Source organism: Diabrotica virgifera, chromosome 7, assembly GCF_917563875.1.
Source record: "Diabrotica virgifera virgifera chromosome 7, PGI_DIABVI_V3a".
Classification (NCBI taxonomy): Eukaryota; Metazoa; Arthropoda; class Insecta; order Coleoptera; family Chrysomelidae; genus Diabrotica; species Diabrotica virgifera.
Window position 1 is genome coordinate 68,826,080 of NC_065449.1, and position 22,097 is coordinate 68,848,176.

Consider the following 22,097-nt stretch of genomic DNA (forward strand, 5'->3'; position numbering starts at 1 on the left):
ATGCAACCATCGTGAATAAAATTTTATTAATTTTATACGAGGTATGTAAAAAAATATGAATTTCGAGTATCTTTATAGTTCACAACATTTAAATTAGAATGATATACTTGCACAATAAAACATAATTTTTAATTCGAAACAGCTTTTCGTAATAGCAATTTTCTATATTATGAATTTAAATACGTATAAAAACACAGTTTTCGTTATGATAATGCTCGCATTTTCAGCTTGTTTAATTTCTAATCACGCCTGCGCGACACCGTTGCATGTGTATGCAGTATGGTGCAAATGAAAGGAATAAATTTGTTCTTTCGTAAACCGGCGACTTTAAAGAAAAAACCCGAAACAGGTCGATTTTTATTTTTAAGTTATGATATTGCAGCAGATATGTTATACTAGTGACGTCATCCGTCTGGGCGAGATGACGTAATCGATGATTTTTTTAAATGAGAATAGGGGTCTTGTGGTCACTCATTTGAAAGGTTCTTAAATTCTCTATTCAGTAATGTAAAAATTTACATAATTATTTATACAAGGTGTCCAAAAAATTTTTATTAAATTCAATTATTTGACAAAAAAAGAAGTAGAAGGACACCCTGTATAAATAATTATATAAATGTTTATACCTATTACTAAATAGAAAATTGAAGACCCTTTCAAATGAGCTAGCACACGACCCCTATTCTCATTTAAAAAAATCATCGATTACGTCATCACGCCCAGATGGATGACTTCACTAGTATACCATATATGCCACAATATCATAACTTAAAAATAAAAATCGACCTGTTTCGGGATTTTTCCTTAAAGTCGCCGGTTTACGAAATAACGAATTTATTCCTTTCATTTGCACCATACTGGCGGTGGAAAATAGTGTCGCGCACGCTTGATTAGCAATTAAAAAACAAAGAAGTTTTGAATATTGTATTGCAAAAAACTCTTCGGGATTTCATCAATCGATGTTTAAAGAGTATCTACCTACTTTGGCAATATTTAAATTTTCAGTTTTTCACATAGTTTTTGAGGGTTAAAAATGGCCGATTTCGCAATTTTTCAATTTTTAATCGCTTATATGTCAAAAACTATCATTTCTAGAGAAAAGTCACTAAAGACCTTTTCTGTTTGGAATGATCCAAAAAACCTAAAAAAACTTTTTTCCATGCAAAAAAAATAATTTTAGGAAAGAAACAAAAAAAAACGTTTAAAAAATTTTTGACCACCTTTTGGTCCTGGCAACATGCAAATTTGTTAAAAGGAGTCCTTTTTGAGTAAGATTGTGCAAAAAATCCGAATTAGAATATTTTTCCTAGCGGATGCGCAGTGGCTTTCTGGACTAAAGTTATTTAGTAGATACACTGCTATGAATAATTTCAAGAAAGTTTTATCTAAATATATTATATAGGAAACTATTTTATTTATGCAATATTTTCCAATACATCAAAACGTTCCGCAATATACCCTTAATCAAATAAATATGAATAGCATATGCATGTATAAAGAAACCAACAACAATATGGTGCATGTTTATGCAGACATGCATTTTGCATATAATCCAGGCTCTATTTATAAGTAACTACACAAAAATAAAAAATTATTAAGCAGTTATTTTTCCTAGTTTTTACTTGTGTAGTTCAAAATATCCCCATCAAATTAGAAAAAAAAAAAGAAACAAAAAGCGTGTTTAAGCGGGCCCCTGCGGGGCACGGGCCCTTGTTTCGCGGAACCCGCGGAACCATGCTCAGTAGGGTGGGTCGAATTTTTTAAGTCGAACAAAACTAGTATGGGTATGATTCGGAAGTTGCATTAGACTATTAGAAACAGTATAAAAATAATAAAAAATATATCACATATATGTTTTAGCTCTCTACCGGGACTTGAAATTTCCCATAAATGGACATTTTTGCGAATCTGCGATAGATATGGAGTATCAAACCGATCCGCGGCTGCTATTGCTACTGCAGTGTTACAAGATGTCGGCCTAGTGTCCTCCGGAGAGAACCGTTTGGTTATAGATAAGAGCAAGGTACGTCGAGCACGAAATAAAGCAAGGCAACATCTACAAAGTAATGTACACCAAAGCGCTCTAGAAAGTATTTATTTCGATGGGAGAAAAAAAAAGCGTAACGATCGAAAAGAAAAATGGTCATTCTGATCGAAAACTGGTATCAAGAGAAACATATTTCTATCATAAGCCAACCAAACTCACAATATTTAGGACATAGGACACCAGTAATTGGAACCGGAAAAGCTATATGTGATTCTCTTCTTAGCTTTCTTTCATCCAATAATGTGAATTTAGATTTTCTGAAATGTGTAGGATGTGACGGAACTAATACGAATACTGGATGGAAGTCTGGATCAATTCGATTTATGGAGTTACGTCTACAAAAGCCTCTTTAATGGTTTATTTGCCTACTACACGCAAACGAATTGCCTCTGACAAACTGACAACGAATTGTCGAAAGACATTTATTTAGTGTATTGGATGGGCGAATCAGCGGGCCTCAGGGATTCACTGGGCCTATCGGAAAGGCACTGGAAACCTGCGACCATCTCTGCGTTAAAGCGTTCATCCCTGTCTCCGGTAACCTTATTTCTCAAAAAGAAGATGTGATAAAATCTTTAAGCACTGATCAAAAATACATGTACGAAATGTGTCAGGCTGTATCATTGGGTGTGCGTAGCGACGAACTCGCTAACAGGCAGCCTGGCAATATGTCACATTCTCGCTGGCTTACAACGGCCAACCGCATATTACGCCTTTACATTGGAACCATTGACCCATCTTAAGAACTACAGACACTAGTTGATTATATCATGAAAGTCTACGCTCCTGTATGGTTCCACATCAAAGGACAACCTTCATGTGAAATGGATCCCAAACATCTTTTTAAATTAATTCAATACTCCAGATGTTTATCAGATAAAGTGAAAACAGTTGTTGATCCAGTAATACAACGTAATGCATTTTTTGCCCATCCGGAAAATCTTTTGCTTGCTATGATTACAGACAACAGAGGTTTCGTCAAAGAATTAGGTCCAAGACGTATCATAAAAGCAAGAAAGGAATCAGGTGATAAGGTAAGAGTGTTTAAAGTTCCGAAACTAAATTTCAATGCAACAGATTACATTGAAATGATACACTGGGCCGATTTACTAGTAACTTCACCTCCCTTACTAGGAGACATTACCGACTCAACTCTTGTGGATATGCTGTCAAACATATGTTCAATTAAAATAGAATTTTCAAAATTTCCGTGCCATATTCAAGTAGTTGAACGTTGCGTAAAACTGGTAACTGAGGCATCCATCACTGTAGCAGGTGAAAAGGCTTGTGATGGATTAATTCGTGCCACACTCGAGTCTAGAGGTCTAATGCCATCTTTTGATTGTAAAGCTGAATTTAAGTGTTAACATTGCAATTTTTCTCACAGTTTATTATATTTTTTTACTTAAAGTCTTATATTTAGCGTACCTATTTTTTCTGGATTTGTCAAAAATTTATGTTTTATTAATAATAAATATTGTTTCTTTTTAAACAGCTTGTTTAAATTTTATTTTGCCCTTTAAAAATCATAGAAAAAAAAATAGAAAAATCTGACATTTCAAACACAGGTAGAGGGCTATAAACTATATTGAATTAAAAATCTAAAAGCATGATCTCAAACAATTTAGTATTATGCAACTTTTGAAAGCTACCCACCTATAAAATTTGAAAAAAAAATATTTTTCTACAAAATCGACCCACCAGCTCAGTACGCCACTGAGATGTACCTATTTAAAAAAAAACTAATTATAAGACGCCATCTTCAAAGAGCTCTAGCTCTCTTACGAAGCCTTTTCGGACTAGGTGATTCGGGTTTATCCTTAATATTTTTAGCCCAGGAATCCACAGTTACAATATTTCCAATTATTAATGAAACACCCTATAATACTGCTGTATATCAAATATCAACATTGATATCAACGATATAACTTGCGCTTGAGGACCAGCTTGTTAAGGAGGCTCCCGTCGTTCATGTTCTCCTAATAAATTGTAGGCAAAAGTCGACAATTCTTGAGCACCGCGAACGCGAACTGCATGTTCAAGGATTCTTTACAATGCTCTCGCATACAAAACATATTCTGGTTTCCTAATACAAGTAGTCCGATTTCGAAACAAACGTAAACGCAGTCAAATTTGGAATTGCTGTGAATATGAATGAAATTCTTTTATCCGATTCATTTATTTTTCAAATGTATTTAAATAGTATGTATGTAAAAGTAAAAGTATGTAATTAGTAGGTATCTAATTTAATTTAAAAGTATGTAATTTAATTAGGATGTAAAAGTTCACAATGTATTTTTTTTTATTTTTCCAGGTGGGCCGGAACTTGTTAATTAACTTATAACAAAAAAATAAGTTGCCGATCTGATGTAATTCGATGATATTGGACCAGTGGCGGATCCAGAGGGGGGCACGGGGTCACGACCCCCCAACGAAAAAAAGAAATATCAATTCAATAATCCAAAAAAAAAGAAAAACCGAGAGCTGTCAAACAAAAAAAATTTGGGCCCATCCAGAAAGTAATTGAAAACCCACTTATCCTAGGGGTGGTAAGACTAAGAGACCTTGCATCAGAGAAAAGTAATTAAATCACCCTCTCGATCCATGACCCCCCCCCCCCCCAAATAAATTTCTGGATCCTCCTTTGTATTGAACGTGGTTTTTGCAAAATATGTACCTTTTGACTTGACTCTAACTTGGCAAATCGTGTGTGACTGTAAAGTTACATACATAGAAATAGAAACTTTAGCAGCCATAAGTAAAATAAACTATTTTTAATGGGAATAGCCACAATTTTACCAAAAGATGATTTTCTTATTAACGTTTCGAAGCCCAAATCAGGTTTCGTTGTCAAAATACAAAATACTACTAAAATAAACAAAAATGTTGTTGCTAAGTAAAAAAATGCTTCTAATAATTTATTTAATCTGACTCATTTATATTGGCAATTCAGACGTATATTATACATTTTAAAGTAGAAGACTTTAAAATGATATCGCCAATATTTATGAGTTGCGTTCCTGGGACGACTTTACTAAACGATAGTTCATTCGATTACATGAAATCAATCCCAACTCAAGAATATCCGTCACAAAAAAATCATAGCATGTGATCTGTCGTTAAAAAGACAACCAAATGCAAAGATGACGGTAAAATTCTCGCGTTAGAGATTCCATAGTAAATCACGAGGGAAAACCAGGAAATAAGTGAACATCAGTCTTATATTAAAAATAGAGAATTTGATAGATCTCAAATATGTCAACACGCATGGGATAATGAACATAGAGTTCAGTGGAGAGATTCAAGTATAGTCCTGAAAGAATCAGATAGTAAAAAGAGAAAAATCAAAGAAGCGGCTCTAATTATGCTAAATGAAACCAATTGTGTCGCCAATTCCTCGGTAGAATGCAGTAGGATGTGGTTACCCATACTGAAAGAGGAAGTCAATAGAAAGAAAATACCACGATTAGTAAGTCAATAACATATCGAGTACAAATTTTATATTTTAGTATTACCAGAGAACGGTAGTTCTCGTCAGTGGCGCACAACCCCAACAACAATACACCTACAAGCGACACTATATACAGGGTGAGGCAGATAAAGGGCCTATTAGAAATATCTCGAGAACTCAAGGTAAGAAAATTATGAAAATCGGAATACAGGGGTTTTGAGGTGTGAACTATTTAATGAAAATATTTTGGTCTCTTTGCTACTTCCGGTTTTACAGTAAGTTGGTTGTAACTTCGTTTTTTTTAAGGGACACCCTGTATATTTTTACATTTTTGGATTCTCCTTGATTTCTTCTTTCTTAAAATATAAGTTTTTGTAATATTATACAGGGTAGGTTAAAAGATAATTACGTTTTTTATTAATTTCGTAGCAAAATTCAGACCCCGTAGAATTGTAGTAGTTTGACAAAATAAACTCTGTTTATGTTCAAATGATTTTTAATATAGTTTACTATGTTAAGAATTATTGGTATAGTTAAATTTTTCCTTTTTTGTATACAGGGTTGGTCGAAACTCAGAATGAGTATTTTCTGAGTTTTCTTAAATGGAACACCCTGTATTTTAGTATTGTAATGAAATGTTATTTTAGGATACTTTTTAATTTCTTAAGCAATCCCTATACCTAACTGCTTCAATTTGTGAGTTATTGGTGATTCAAGCCAAACATTAATTGCAACACAAAATACCTGAAATTTTATTAGGTTGGCCGTTAAAATATTCAATCACAAATAATTTTTCGGAAATAAATACATACTAATCGAGACTGATACTTAAAATTGCCAATAATGGTTGAGCTATCAAAATATCTACGTAGTTAAGATTGTTGGTGCGATTAACAATTAAGCACAAATTAAAGCAGTTGGGTATAGGGAATGCTTAAGAAATTAAAAAATAACCATAAAATACCATTTCACAACAATACTAAAATATAGTGTGTTCCATTTAAGAAAACTCAGAAAATACACATTCCGAGTTTCGACCCACCCTGTATACTAAAATTCAAAATTTAGCTATACTAATAATTGGTAACAATAGTAGACCATATTAAAAATCATTTGAACATATAAAGGGATTTTGATGTAAAACTACTACAATTCTACAGGGTGTGAATTTTGCTACGAAATTAATAAAAAAAACGTAATTATCTTTTAATCTACCCTGTATTATATTACAAAACCTTATATTTTAAAAAATAAGAAATCGAGGAGAATCCAAAAACGTAAAAATATATAGGGTGTCCCGTTTAAAAAAACGAAGTTACAATCAACTTCCGGTATAACCGGAAGTAGCAAAGAGACCGAAATATTTTCATTAAATAGTTAACACCTCAAAACCCCTATATTCCAATTTTCATAATATTCTTTACTTTAGTTCTCAAGATATTTCTAATAGGCCCTTTATCTGCCTCACCCTATATACACGAAATTTTCGATTTTCTAAATCCGACTGAATTGAAAATTGGATCAAATCCCATCTTAAAATTTAGGAAAAATCTCACCCATCCATATGTCAACTCTAAATTTTGGTCCAAGGGTGTGGATTTTACGGCCCTTCCCATTTAGGGTCTGTTTTTCGTTCTCGTCCCCAAAACTCCCAAAAATTTCAAAAATTTAAGTCCGACCTTTACGGCTTCTGATAGTACTGATCATTACCTTTCCAACGGATGTCTAATTTTGAAAATCGGTTATACGCTGTGAGCTCGTACGTAGAGGGGATATTTATAAATTCGCGAGCGCCAGTAGTGGCAAGTCTGTAAACGTTTACCGGAAATTTGACATAAATGTCAAAGTGATTAATTTAAAATTAAAATTAAAAACATTAATTATAAAAAATATTAGTTGGTCAAAGCTGTGGTATATATTTTTACCTTAAATATACTTACGTTTTAAATACTGAATTTACGTTTTTAATGTTCCGTAATATGTAATTATAAATTAATCTATTAATCTTAGCGCCATCTACACGATAATTGTGAAAGTATCCGAAGTACGAAGTTAATATTTCATCAATAGAACGTCAAAATGATTAGCAAAATCTTAAAAAAATCTATTACAATTTAATTACTTTTTAGCGTTGTAAATATTAAGCGATAACAATTAAATAATAAATTTAAAAATTACCGGTGATGAAAGTTGAATTAGTAATCAGCCAGGAGCGACACCAGCGAAGCTCAGAGCGTATACCATTTAAAAGTTACCGAGCTCAGAAGTATGACTCAATTTTTATTTAAAAAGGGGAAAATGTTTGTGGATATGTTTGTATGTACGTTTGTATGTGTGTGGAAAAGTTACACCGATCTGAATTTTTTTCTGTGTTTCAAGAGGGTGTGAGGGCCGATTCAAAACCGGTGTAATTTTTGACTTCTGACTACCCGTAAGCCAGCTAGAGGGCTAGGTAGATACAAAATAGCATATTTTTTGGGCGTATATATCTTAGGTTCAAGGAGAGACAGGAAAACCGCAAATACAGTAGAACCTCGATTATCCGTCAGGGCACCGGACCAAGGGTATGACGGATAATCGAAAAGACGGTTAACAGAACATTAAAAAAAATTGATAATATAGCTCTCTTTTATTTGTATGTTTTGTTTGACAATATAAGAGAGATTTGTGTTCTTACAATCGAATCAATTTGGTTATAAATATTCTGAAATATTTGTTTGTTTTACTGTTTCCTAACATTTTGCAATGGCTGAATTTCTTAATCGGCGTAACATCATGCAATCTACTATATTGGCTTCTTCTTGTCGAGAATACCACTCGATGAGTTGCAATAGTATCATCGACATCGCCACTGTCAAATTCGAAGTCTGTGTCAGCTTCTGAATCTGCTTCCTTCGCCTCTGTTTCAACGATTTCATCATCTGGCAACAACTGATAGCCGTTTACATCCTCATCACAAATTAACGATTCTATTATGTCATCTTTAGGCCACGAAAACAAAACAGTTCATTCAGCAATAAAAATGTGGTGGTAGTATCTATAACTATACATTTCAGCAAATTTCGTTTGGCTTATCGGTTTATCGCAATGCTCAAATAAAATGTATTGATGACTCATTTTTTGCTTATGTAGTCAATATAACTTATGTATGGACCCTGACGGTTAACAGAGGTGACGGTTAATGGAGAGACGGATAATCGGGGTTCCACTGTACACCAAATCAATAGGGTTGAGTTAAACTTTCAAACGGTGCCTAAGCTATCAAGCTGAGATATATACACTGCTCACCATAGCCGAAAAACTAAAAAATTAAACTTTGAAAATTTTGGTTTTTCCACAATTACTCAAAATTTCAATCTACGAATTGCGCCAATAACTGATAGTTTGTAAAAGGTCTCTAGGCGCATCTAACGGTGTATACCTCATATCTGGAAAAAGTCGAATTTTTAAGTTATAGGCTTCATAAGTATGATTTAATCTATTTCTTATGGGAAAAACGGTTTTTCAAGCTCAATAATTCCTGAAATACGTTTAGTTATTATACTTAATTTAAGATGCATCAGATACTACTTGTCAATACGTTTCAAACTCATGTTTATTGATCAAAATCAGTTAAGCCGTTCAAAAGTTATAGAGCTCCAAAAGTATAATTAGTACAGGAACCGAAACTTTTCACTTCGCAATTTTTACGAATGGATCGATTTGCTTGAAAATTTGGTGGTTACCACCCCATCTTGGGGGTGAAAATTTTTTATTATATTTTGACCGCAAATGTTGGTAAACACATTAATTTTAAGCAAAAAATGTTTTATTCATTTTTTTGATAAAATTAATAGTTTTCGATTTATTGGTTATCGAATGTGTTAGTATCATATCGAAAAAATCAATGTTATTAATCAGTTTTCTGCTAGTAACTCAAAAAGTTTTTGCTTTATCAAAACAACTTTACTTAACGAATATATACCTTTTAAAAAGAAACAAAGTATAAAAAACAAAAAAAAATATCATTTACTGATGAGCCCAGAAAGGTTGAAGAGGGCGAAACACATTTGTAAGAACTGGTGTTTGAATCTTTGATTCTATTCAAAAAAATTTTCCCAGCTTGAAATAGTGGATGTGTGAATTATTCGTAAGGGGATTTTTCCACATTCTCTATTTCATTTCTTTGATTTCGTACGAGTGGTCGTTAAACCAGTAACTTTGGATCTTCTGATCACTGAGTGTGTTTCAAAGATCTACATCTTTTGTTTTTTTGTTTTTAAACATATATTTTACTTTGAGTAATTAGGGAATTAAAACTTGAGACTGTCATTGTCAGATTGGGCGTAGATTTACGCTCCTGCTATGTCTAGGTCTCGAGTGTTGTTTTCTGATTTGAATGTGTCTGAAGATATTCAACCTCTCATCTTTACTGATGAGCCCAGAGAGGTTGAAGAGGGCGAAACACATTTCTAAGAACTGGTGTTTGGATCTTTGATTCTATTCAAAAAATTTTTCTCAGCCCGAAATAGTGGATGTGTGAATTATTCGTAAGGGGATTTTTCCACATTCTCTATTTCATTTCTTTGATTTCGTACGAGTGGTCGTTAAATCAGCAATCTTTTGGATCTTTTATGCCTGGTTGCACCAACAGATCTTAAGTTGCAGATTAGCTAAGCTCTACTTATAAATAGGGCCTCCTTGAGTATCACTTGAGTTGCACCATAATTTTAGATTCTTACCTAATTATCAATTATATCTCATATTATATTATGGTATTCTTATTGTAATATATTATAACTATATTATATTAATTCTTATGATATTCTCGACTTAAGCTTAAGATCTGTTGGTGCAACCGGGCATTAATCACTAAGTGTGTTTCAAAGATCTACATCTTTTGTTTTTTTGTTTTTAAACATATATTTTACTTTGAGTAAATAGGGAATTAAAACTTGAGACTGTCATTGTCAGATTGGGTGTAGATTTACGCTCCTGCTACGTCTAGGTCTCGAATGTTGTTTTTTGATTGGAATGTGTCTGAAGATATTCAACTTCTCATCTTTACTGATGAGCCCAGAGAGGTTGAAGAGGGCGAAACAAATTTCTAAGAACTGGTGTTGGGATCTTTGATTCTATTCAAACAATTTTTCTCAGCCCGAAATAGTGGATGTGTGAATTATTCGTAAGGGGATTTTTCCACATTCTCTATTTCATTTCTAAGAAACAAAGTGTTTTTTTTTTAATTTTCTTAAGACCAATAGTAATCGAGCTGTACTTTTTTTATAAAATATGTTAGCTTTTCTTCGTCAAATACTAAATATTATATGTAGTTTCAAAGTCAAAAGACGGAAAAACTATGCATTTTTCGAGGATAACTTATAGAAACTAATTTTAGATGTTTAAAAAGATCTATCTTCAAAAATAAAAAATGAAGCATGTAGCTTAAAAATTAAGTGACTTATAATGAAAAGAATGCCACTCCCTATTTTTTCAGTCAAAATATTATATACACGAAATTTTCGATTTTCTAAATCTAACTGAATTGAAAATTGGGCCAACTCTCATCTTAAAGTTCAGGAAAAGACTCACCCATTCATATGTCAAATATCCATTTTGGTCCAAGGGTGTGGATTTTACGGCCCCTCTTATTTAAGGTCTGTTGTTCGTTCTCGTCCCCAAAACTCCCAAAAATTTCAAAAATTTAAGTCCGACCTTTACGGTTTCTGATAGTACTGATCATTACCTTTCCAACGGATGTCTAATTTTGAAAATGGGTTATACCATTCAAAAGTTACCGAGCTCAGAAGTATGACTCAATTTTTATTTAAAAAGGGGAAAATGTTTGTGGATATGTTTGTATGTACAGTATTTCTCATGATCGTCTTTCAGTGCGTCACAGTTTTTCGATTTCTTTCTAACGCATTAAATTGTATGTGACAGAAAAAAAAGGCACGTCGGTGATTACATTTCGTCGGTGACATTTTTATAACATTTATTCTAGTTATTCTAGTTGTCGATAGATGGCGCCATAATAAAAAAATATTTTTTTTAAATTAGATAATAATATTACAAATAATATAATCTGTATAATTTATAAGACTATACAAATCAAAGAAAATACCATTTTATAAATGCAAGAAACACATTTGATTTGTTTTTATTCCAAATTGAAAATAAAATGTGACAACTGTCAGATTTAACCAAAATGTCATGTTAGAATAAATGTCATAAATGTGTATTATCACGGACCTACCCTTTTTCCTATAATTTGTTACGCACTGAAAAATGATCATGAAAAGGAAAATATGTATGTTTGTATGTGTGTGGAAAAGTTACACCGATCTGAATTTTTTTTTCTGTGTTTGAAGAGGGAGTCAGTGCCGATTCAGAACCGGTGTAGTTTGTGACTTTCGACCACCCATAAGCCAGCTATAGGACTTTGTGGGTACAAAACGGCATATTTTTGGGGGTATATATCTTCGAGTTCAAGAAGAGACAGGAGAACCTCAAATACACCAAATCAATAGTGTTGAGTTAAGCTTTCAAACTATGTGTAAACCTTCAGGATCAGACATATACTCGGCTCAGTGTAGGCGAAAAACTGAAAAACTAAGCTGAAAATTTTGGTTTTTCGACAATTACTCAAAATTTCAACCTACGAATTGCGCCAATAACTGAGCATTTGTAGAAGGACTCCAAACAAATCTAACGGTGTATACCTCATATTCGGGAAAATTCGAACTTTTAAGTTATAGGCTTCATAAATATGATCAAATTTATTATCTATGGGAAAAACGGTTTTTCAAGCTCAATAATTCCTGTAATAGCTTCAGTTATCTTACTTGACCTTCGATGCATCAGATATTACTTGTCAATATGTTTCAAACTCATGTTTAGGGATCAAAATCGGTTAAGCCCTTTAGAAGTTATTAAGCTACAAAAGTATAATTAAATTAAAGATTATTCCGCTTATGTAGTTGCAGTGGTTACGACGCTAAATTTGATCTGGCAACGGGCAATCCGAGTTTATTTACCGGACATCCCAATATCTTTTTCAATCTATTTCGAATAGAAAAAAAATCTAGTGTACATTCGATGGACACTAGATCATTTGGGAGGTAATGCGACAAAGGCGACCATTTATAAAACTTAACGTGTAATCGAGAAACATTGCATTCAACTTCATACATTTAATTTATAAATAACTTTGAAAAACTTTTGATCAAGAATAAAAAACCGCTAAACGCCGTAAAAATGAGTGGCGCATACAATATTCCAGCTACAAAAGATCTGATATGAATATTACGTGGCGCGAAAATGTATTTTCATTTTGATGCAAAACAAAATTCTGGTTTTAATTTAAAAGATTTTTCCATAATATTTGCTAAATTTGAAGTAAACGCGCCACAAAAGAGTTTCAAAATTCAAACTATATCAAAGTTACTCTTTTGTGGCGCGTTTACTTCAAATTCAGCAAATATTATGGAAAAATCTTTCAAAATAAAACTAGAATTTTGTTTTGCATCAAAATGAAAATACATTTTCGCGCCACGTAATATTCATATCAGATCTTTTGTAGCTGGAATATTGTATGCGCCACTCATTTTTACGGCGTTTGGCGGTTTTTTATTCTTGTTATTGTATATCTATATCTATGTATTATTAATATTATTTATAATTTAAACATATTAAAGTCAGAATTTGGTATTAGTTTTTTGATGGTAAATTAAATGTAAGACTAAATACTTATGATGTCGGGATAGTATCACGAGGTTTTTTCCTGGTTTTCCCTCGTGATTTACTATGCAATCTCTAACGCTAGAATTTTACCGTCATCGTTGCATTTGGTTGTCTTTTTAAAGACAGAACACATGCTATGATTTTTTTGTGACGGATATTCTTGAGTTGGGATTGATTTCATGTAATCGAATGAATTATCTTTTAGTAAAGTCGTCCCAGGAACGCAACTCATAAATATTGGCGATATCATTTTAAAGTCTTCTACTTTAAAATGTATAATATACGTCTGAATTGCCAATATAAATGAGTCAGATTAAATAAATTATTAGAAGAATTTTTTTACTTAGCAACAACATTTTTGTTTATTTTAGTATTATTTTGTATTTTGACAACGAAACTGGATTTGGGCTTCGAAACGTTAATAATAAAATCATTTTTTGGTAAAATTGTGGCTATTCCCATTAAAAATAGTTTATTTTACTTTTTGCTGCTAAAGTTTCTATTTCTATGTATGTAACGTTACATTCACACACGACTTGCCAAGTTTAGAGTCAAGTCAAAAGGTACATATTTTGCAAAAACCACGTTCAATACAAAGGAGGATCCAGAAATTTATTTGGGGGGGGGGGGTCATGGATCGAGAGGGTGATTTAATTACTTTTCTCTGATGCAAGGTCTCTTAGTCTTACCACCCCTAGGATAAGTGGGTTTTCAATTACTTTTTGGATGGGCCCAATTTTTTTTTGTTTGACAGCTCTCGGTTTTTCTTTTTTTTGGATTATTGAATTGACATTTCTTTTTGTCGTCGGGGGGACACGCCCCCTCTGGATCCGCCACTGGTCCAATATCATCGAATTACATCAGATCGGCAACTTATTTTTTTGTTATAAGTTAATTAATAACAATTTCCGGCCCACCTGGAAAAATAAAAAAAATACATTTTTGAACTTTTACATACTAATTAAATTACATACTTTTAAATTAAATTAGATACCTACTAATTACATACTTTTACTTTTACATATTACTTTTACATACTATTTAAATACACTTGAAAAATAAATATAAAATCGGATAGAGATTCATTCATATTTCATTCAAATTTCATTCATATTATTCACAGCAATTCCAATTCGACTGCGTTTAGGTTTGTTTCGAAATCGGACTACTTGTATTAGGAAACCAGAATATGTTTTGTATGCGAGAGCCATTGTAAGGAATCCTGAACATGCAGTTCGCGTTCGCGGTGCTCAAGAATTGTCGACTTTTGCCTACAATTTATTAGGAGAACATGAACGACGGGAGCCTCCTTAACAAGCTGGTCCTCAAGCGCAAGTTATATTGTTGATATCAATGTTGATATTTTTATACAGCGATAATATTATATAGGGTGTTTCATAAATATTTTAACTGTGGATTCCTGGGCTAAAAATATTAAGGATAAACCCGAATCACCTAGTCCGAAAAGGCTTCGTAAGAGAGCTAGAGCTCCTTGAAGATGGCGTCTTATAATTAGTTTTTTTTAAATAGGTACATCTAAAACGCTTCTATCTATTTAGAAAATCGAAAATTGGTAGAGGTCTCGTCATTTGCGAAGGCACTAATTTGCATATTATGGTGCATCTAGAAATTGTTACGAACCGCCTTTAAAGATGGTGTTTGGTTTCTGATATTTGAAACTGTTACTGATTATTGAAATCATTTAATGCTAAGGCGTGGCATAAGAAGAAACTCTAAATTTTGACCAATGTACAACTACAAGTACAATAAGATGCAAATTAGTGCCTTCCCAAATGACGGGACCTCTACGCCTATTTATACAGAGATAAAACGATTTTATAAATTGCTCTAGTACGTGTTGTTTCACATTATAAGAATTTAAACGCGCGAGTGTTAGAACGCACGACGACATTCCAATGGTGGCGCATGTAATCATATGGAGCCTTTCTCACTAGACGGTGTTGAAACGTTTGGTGAAGTTGCCGTGTTTATGTCGTCCCTCGCTTACAACAACAGACGGCAGCCGTGCCGTCTTACGCACCCAGTAGCATAGGGGACTTAATGCATCCTTTTATATGCATCCTTTCATATGCAATAATGCATCCTTTCATATAGACCAGGGCGCATCTGTAAAAATATTAGTACATTTCGACGTTGAGAGGTGACTCAAATTTTTTTGCAGAAATTGCTTGGAAATAAATTAAATAATAATATTTGAGTTATCCTCCCTCTCAAAAAGGTCCGGAACATTGTTTAAATAATCAAAATGTCAAAAAATTAAGGAAAAATTCGTTTTTTTCTTGGTTTTTTGATTATAACTTTAAAAGTATTCATTTTAGAGAAAAGTTGTACTAACATAAAAGTTGCGTAATTAAATTTCCTACAATATAGAATTGGTTAAAAATTTAAAAAATAGTCACCCTGGTTGCAAAATAGCAATAATTGTGAAAAAAACATACAAAAACAAGTATTCGCATTTTACCTTTTTCAACCATTTATGCTACACTTAGGACCTTCATATTTCACCCTGAAAAACTTTATGATACAGTAAAACAATACTGTAAATTTCATTAGGATCGGTTCACTAGATTTTGCAAAATAAACTTTGCAATCCAGCTTTCGTAAAAAAAATTCATTTTTTAAAAATGTTACAGGACTGTTAATAAAGCAGATAGCAAGTTGAAAATTTTTTTGCTTATAGAAGTGTACTGTACCTTTCATTTGCAATTTTGCAAAATTAAAATCGATTAACACCACGGCGTCAGGAATTTTTTAAATAAACATTAATTATTGGTGATGCGCGCAGGACAGCGGAGAGTTTGCTCTGATTGGGCATTCCAATGACCTTTGATAATGATTGATACATTTTAATTTTTATTATATTTCGATATAAATAAATAAATTTGTTTATTGCAAAATAAAAACACATACTCTATCCTTTGAAATAACACTTTTATTAGCAAGAACTTTCTTTGTTCATATATTTTAACTTAAATAACAAAAGTTTATTATTTTTAAACACATGCAATTGTTTAAACAATATTTCACAAACAATAATAAAATTAGTTTGATTTTTGTGGAATTTAAATATTAAAATACAACAAAATATAGAGTAAGAAAATAATATACTAGATAAAGATTGGAAGAAATTTTGGTGCAAATCAATTTGTGTGAATCGAACACCGCTGTCCTGCGCGTAGCACCAAAAATTATTGTTTATTTCAAAAATTTTCTGACGCCGTGGTAATTAATCGATTTTAATTTTGAAAATTGCAAATGAAAGGTACAGTACACTTCTATAAGCAAAAAAAATTTCAACTTGCGATCTGCTTTATTTTCAGTCCTGTAACATTTTGAATAAATGAATTTTTTTGCGAAAGCTGAATTGCAAAATTTATTTTGCAAAATCTATTGAACCGATCTTAATGAAATTTACAGTATTATTTTACTATATTATAAAGTTTTTCTGGGTGAAATATGAAGGTCCTAAGTGTAGCATAAATGGTTGAAAAACGTAAAATGCGAATATGTACTTGTTTTTGTATGATTTTTTCACAATTATTGCTATTTGGCAACTAGGGTGACTATTTATTAAATTTTTAACCAATTCTATATTGTAGGAAATTTAATTACGCAACTTTTATGATAGTACAACTTTTCTCGGAAATGAATACTTTTAAAGTTATAATCAAAAAACGAAGAAAAAAATCGAATTTTTCCTTCAATTTTTGACATTTTGATTATTTAAACAATGTTCCGGACCTTTTTGAGAGGGAGGATACGCCCTGACTAATATGATATTGTCGTTCAGTCGCAAGAAGGTAGTTTCTTTGGTTGTTTGGTACATTATTTTCATTTACACTTTGTGGCTGCTTAAAGTAGGTGCATATATTTTATATTATATCTCAGATTGATAGTGAAATATTAATAACATTAATTGAAGCGAGACCTGTTCATTGGGACAAAACAATAGAAATATATAAAGATAGAAACTTGACGCGAAATGTTTGGAATGGTGTATACCGTGCACTTAACAGTGCACGAATTAATTTGAATTAATTAATTTGACGAATTAGGTGATAAAGAAAAAAACACATTTTATAAGTATGTACAGCAAAATTAATTATATAATCTGTCCCAAAAGTAGCGGAACGGTCGAATATTTCGCAAAATGAACATCGGATCGAAAAACTGAAAAATACTTATTCAATGATTTTCAAAAATCTATCAAATACCACTAAACACGACCCCCCCACTCCGCTCCCTAGAGGCAGAGTGGGGATAACTTAAAAATTTTAAATAGAAACCCCCAGTTTTTATTACAGATTTGAATTCCTTACGTAAAAGTAAGCAACTTTTATTCGAGACATTTTTTCGAACTGTGGATAGATGGCGCTATAATTGGGAGAAACCATTTATCCTGATAACATAGGTAAATTATAGGAACGGTCTAATATCTCGAGAAATACACTTCCAAATGAAAGACAAAAAAACACTATTTGATATTTTTCAAAAACCTATCGAATAGCACCAAACATAACCCTCCAACCTACCCCCTCGAAGTGGAGTGGGGGGTAACTTTAAAATCTTAAATAGCAATCCCCCCTTTTTATTGCAGATTCGGATTCGTCATGAAAAATTAAGCAACATTTATTCGAAACATTTTTTAAAATTGCTGATAGATGGCGCTAATAAATCGTATTTTTCCAATTAAAGCGCCATCTATTAACAATTTTAAAAAATGTTTCAAATAAATGTTGCATAATTTTTCATGACGAATCCGAATCTGGAATAAAAAGTGGGGTTGCTATTTAAGATTTTAAAGTTACCCCCACCCCACCTCCAGGGGGTGGGTTGGAGGGTCATGTTTAGTGCTATTCGATAGGTTTTCGAAAAATATTAAAATCCTGTTTTTGGTTTTCCATTTGAAAATGTATTTCTCGAGATATTAGACCGTTTCCATAATTTACCTATGGTATCAGGATAAATCGTTTTTCCCAATTATAGCGCCATCTATCCACAGTTTGAAAAAATGTTTTGAATAAAAGTTGCTTACTTTTACGTAAAGAATCCAAATCTATAAGAAAAACTGGGTACTTCCATTTGAGATTTTAAAGTTACCCCCCACCCCACCTCCAGGGGTTGTAGTGGGGGTTGGTGTTTGGTGTCTTTGGATTGATTTTTAAAAATGATTTAACACGTATTTTTCAGTTTTTCGATCCGATGTTTAGTTCGCGAAATATTCGACCGTTCCACTACTTTTGGGACATCTTGTATATGTTACTGATAACAACAGTAATTAAAACTGCTAAGTATATTATAATAAACTTTATTTTACATAGTTGCAATTAACGTTGAGCATAGAGGGTGTTCCATCAATATGTGAATATAAAAATATATAAATCGTATATTTTTGTGTTAATAGGATGGACCCAATGAATTTGGTTCCTCTTATTACTATTTCTTCGACGATAAAGTAAACACAACGCTATAGTTTGATTTCGCTCCATATAAAATATACCCTTTATTCTACGAAATTATATTTAGTATTATAGGGTAAACAACTCGGTAAAAACTAGAGTAGGGCGGCGGTCACGTCTTATGTGAAATTATCTAAAAACAACATTTAAAACGAGGGGAACAACATTTAAAAATGAATGGATGACAGAGGGTCTTTTAAATTCTGTACATGAAAAACATAGATTGCAATGTTGTTCTGAAGCTGATTCCTTGAGAAATTTTTATAATAAACTAGTCTAAATGGGAAATAAGCCACAATTTAACTAAAAAAAAAAAAAAAATAATTTTATTAACGTTTCAACGCCCAAATCGGATGTCGAAACGTTAATAAAATCATTTTTTTAGTTCATTTGTGGCTTATTTCCCATTTTATTTAGAATAGTTTATTACATATAGTCGGAGAGATTGGATTTTGTGCGTGATAAGCAATATGAAAAAACTATACAAGGATATGTTGAATTAGTTGTGTATATGACTTTCCCCAACGGCCGGAAACCAGAGTGGGAGACAAGGCTAGTTATAAGGGGTCAAAATCGCGGTTTTTATTATTTTTTTTGTGACGCTCACGATCGAGATAGTACACCAAAATTTGGGAATAAGTAGGTAATGACGTAACTAAGTAAAATCTCCAGGGGTGGAAAGCAGCGTGGCCGACAAAGGGGTAGGGGTAGGGGTGAATATAAAAAATATAAGGGGTTTTTTGCGACGTTCATGATTGAGATAGTGCACCAAAATTTGGGAATAAGTAGAACAATATATAACTAAGTAAAATCCCCAGAGCCAGAAACCAGAGTGGGGGACGAGGGTAGTTATAAGAGGTCCAATTCGCGGTTTTTATTTTTTTTTTGTGACGCTCTTTATCGAGATGGTGCACCAAAATTTGGTAATAAGTAGCAGCGTTCCGCCCCTGGAGATTTCACTTAGTTACGTCATGACCTACTTACTCCCAAATTTTGGTGCATCTCCATCATGAGCACCACAAAAAAATAATAAAACCGCGACTTTTACCGCTTATAACTACCCTCTTCCCCCAGTCTGGTTTCCGCCTCTAGGGATTTTACTTAGTTATGTCATGGTCTACTTATTCCCCAAATTTTGATGCACTATCTCAATCACGAACGTCGCAAAATACCCCTTATATTTTTTATATTCACCCCTCTTCCCCACCCCTTTGTCGGCCACGCAGTGTTCTACCCCTGGAGATTTTACTTAGTTACGTCATGACCTACTTATTTCCAAATTCTGGTGCACTATCTCGATTATAAGCGTCACAAAAAAATAATAAAAACCGCGATTTTACCCCTTATAACTACCCTCGTCTCCCATTCTGGTTTCCGGCTCTGGGGATTTTACTTAGTTATGCCATGGTCTACTTATTCCCAAATTTTGGTGCACTATCTCAATCACGAATGTCGCAAAAACCCCTTATATTTTTTATATTCACCCCTACCCCCACCCCTTTGTCGGCGGCGCAGCGTTCCTCTCCTAGATATTTTACTTAGTTACGTCATGACCTACTTATTCCCAAATTTTGGTGCACTATCTCGATCATGAGCGTCACAAAAAAAATAATAAACACCGCGACTTTGACCCCTTATAACTATCTTCGTTCCCCACTCTGGTTTTTGGCCGTTGGGGAAAGTCATGTACACAACTAATTCAACATATCTCCGTATAGTTTTTCTATATTACTTATCACGCACAAAATCCGCTCCCAGCTCTTAGACTAATATGTAGATTGTATGAGCTAATTAGATGAGCTAATCCAAGATCCCACAAATAACTTGTAGAACAACGATTATAAAAACAAATTAGGGCTTTTAATTAAAAGCATAAGAAATAATAACTGACAAAATAGAAATTGCAAATGAATTAAATACGCATTACAGTACATTAGGACAAAAGTATGGAAAAAAAGTACCCATATACATCGTAATGATACATATCCGACATCGTATCATGTACCTACCTCAGCCACAAAGTGTAAATAAAAATAATATACCACACAATACAGCAAAATATCTTCGTGCGACTCAGTACCGGCGCTAGGGTATAAGGTGCCCGCCTGCGAAACTAGCATAGGCGCCCTTTGGTTTTTGTTAAATAATATTTTGTATAATACCAGCCATAAAATGCTCCCTTTGGCGCCCTCCAAGCAGATCTTGGCTCCCTTTGGCGCCTTCCATGCAGTGCAGGCGCCTGCCTGCACTGCATCCCTTTCAGGCCCGTTATCGCCGGCCCTGATGCGACTCAATTCTTATTGTGTGAAAAGGACAAGTGCAACAAAACTATGACACGAGAAATCCCTCGCACGTTCAAAAATCTTATAATGTGAAACAGCACCCGGTCATAGCCGTGTAGGGTAACGGTTATTTTATCGCATAGTTTTTTTCTTTAACTTTTAAGCATTTTTTACTCTGGATTATTAAATTATGAGGTATTCTAGTACTAGAAGATAGTCTTGCTTTTTAAGTCGGTATGATACACCGTTTTCTAGAAAAAACGATTTGAAAATTTTTCGTTTTTTTGAATTTGAACACAATTTGAAAAAAAAAAAAAAAATAAAAAAAAAAACAGTGTATTTTACCGACTTAAAGCAAGATAAACTTTTAGTAGGTACTAGAATATCTCATAATTTAACAATCTAGTGCAGCGTTTCCCAACCGGTGGGTCGCGACCCACTATTGGGTTGCGGGCGGATTTCAGGTGGGTCGCGGCGCAGCTCTTACAGTAGCTGAATAACGTACATGTATATCATTATGAGTAAGGGATGGGTCGCGAATATGAAAAAACATCAGAAGGTGGGTCGCCAGACATAAAAGGTTGGGAATCACTGATCTAGTGTCAAAAATGTATAAAAATTTAACAAAAAAGAATGCGATAAAATAACCGTTGACCTTCCCAAAACGGACACATATGACCGGTATTAGAAATTGGCAATTGATGAAATCGATTCGTCTCTGGAAGATATGAACGTACCAGTTTTCGTTTTTCTAAATACTTTTTTTTTTAATTTTTTCTCAAATTCAAAAAACGCAAAATTTTCAAATCAATTTTTCTAAAAACGGTGTATTTAACATAAATATTCGTAAGTAATGTACCTATTTATTCAGTTTATGCAGTTATATTCAGTATCTAGCTTGAGTATTTGTTAATCATTCTATTATACCGGGTGGTGAATTGGAAAACGGGCCATAGGAAACTCAATGTAAAATTCTAAATTGTTGAATTCCTGCTTTCCTAATTATTTTATATCAAAAGTCATGAGAAACTATTTGTAGAACATTACAATCTGTATTAAAAACAAAAGTTAAAATTGTTCTACGATTTAAACAGAGTCCAAAATTTTGAAAAATA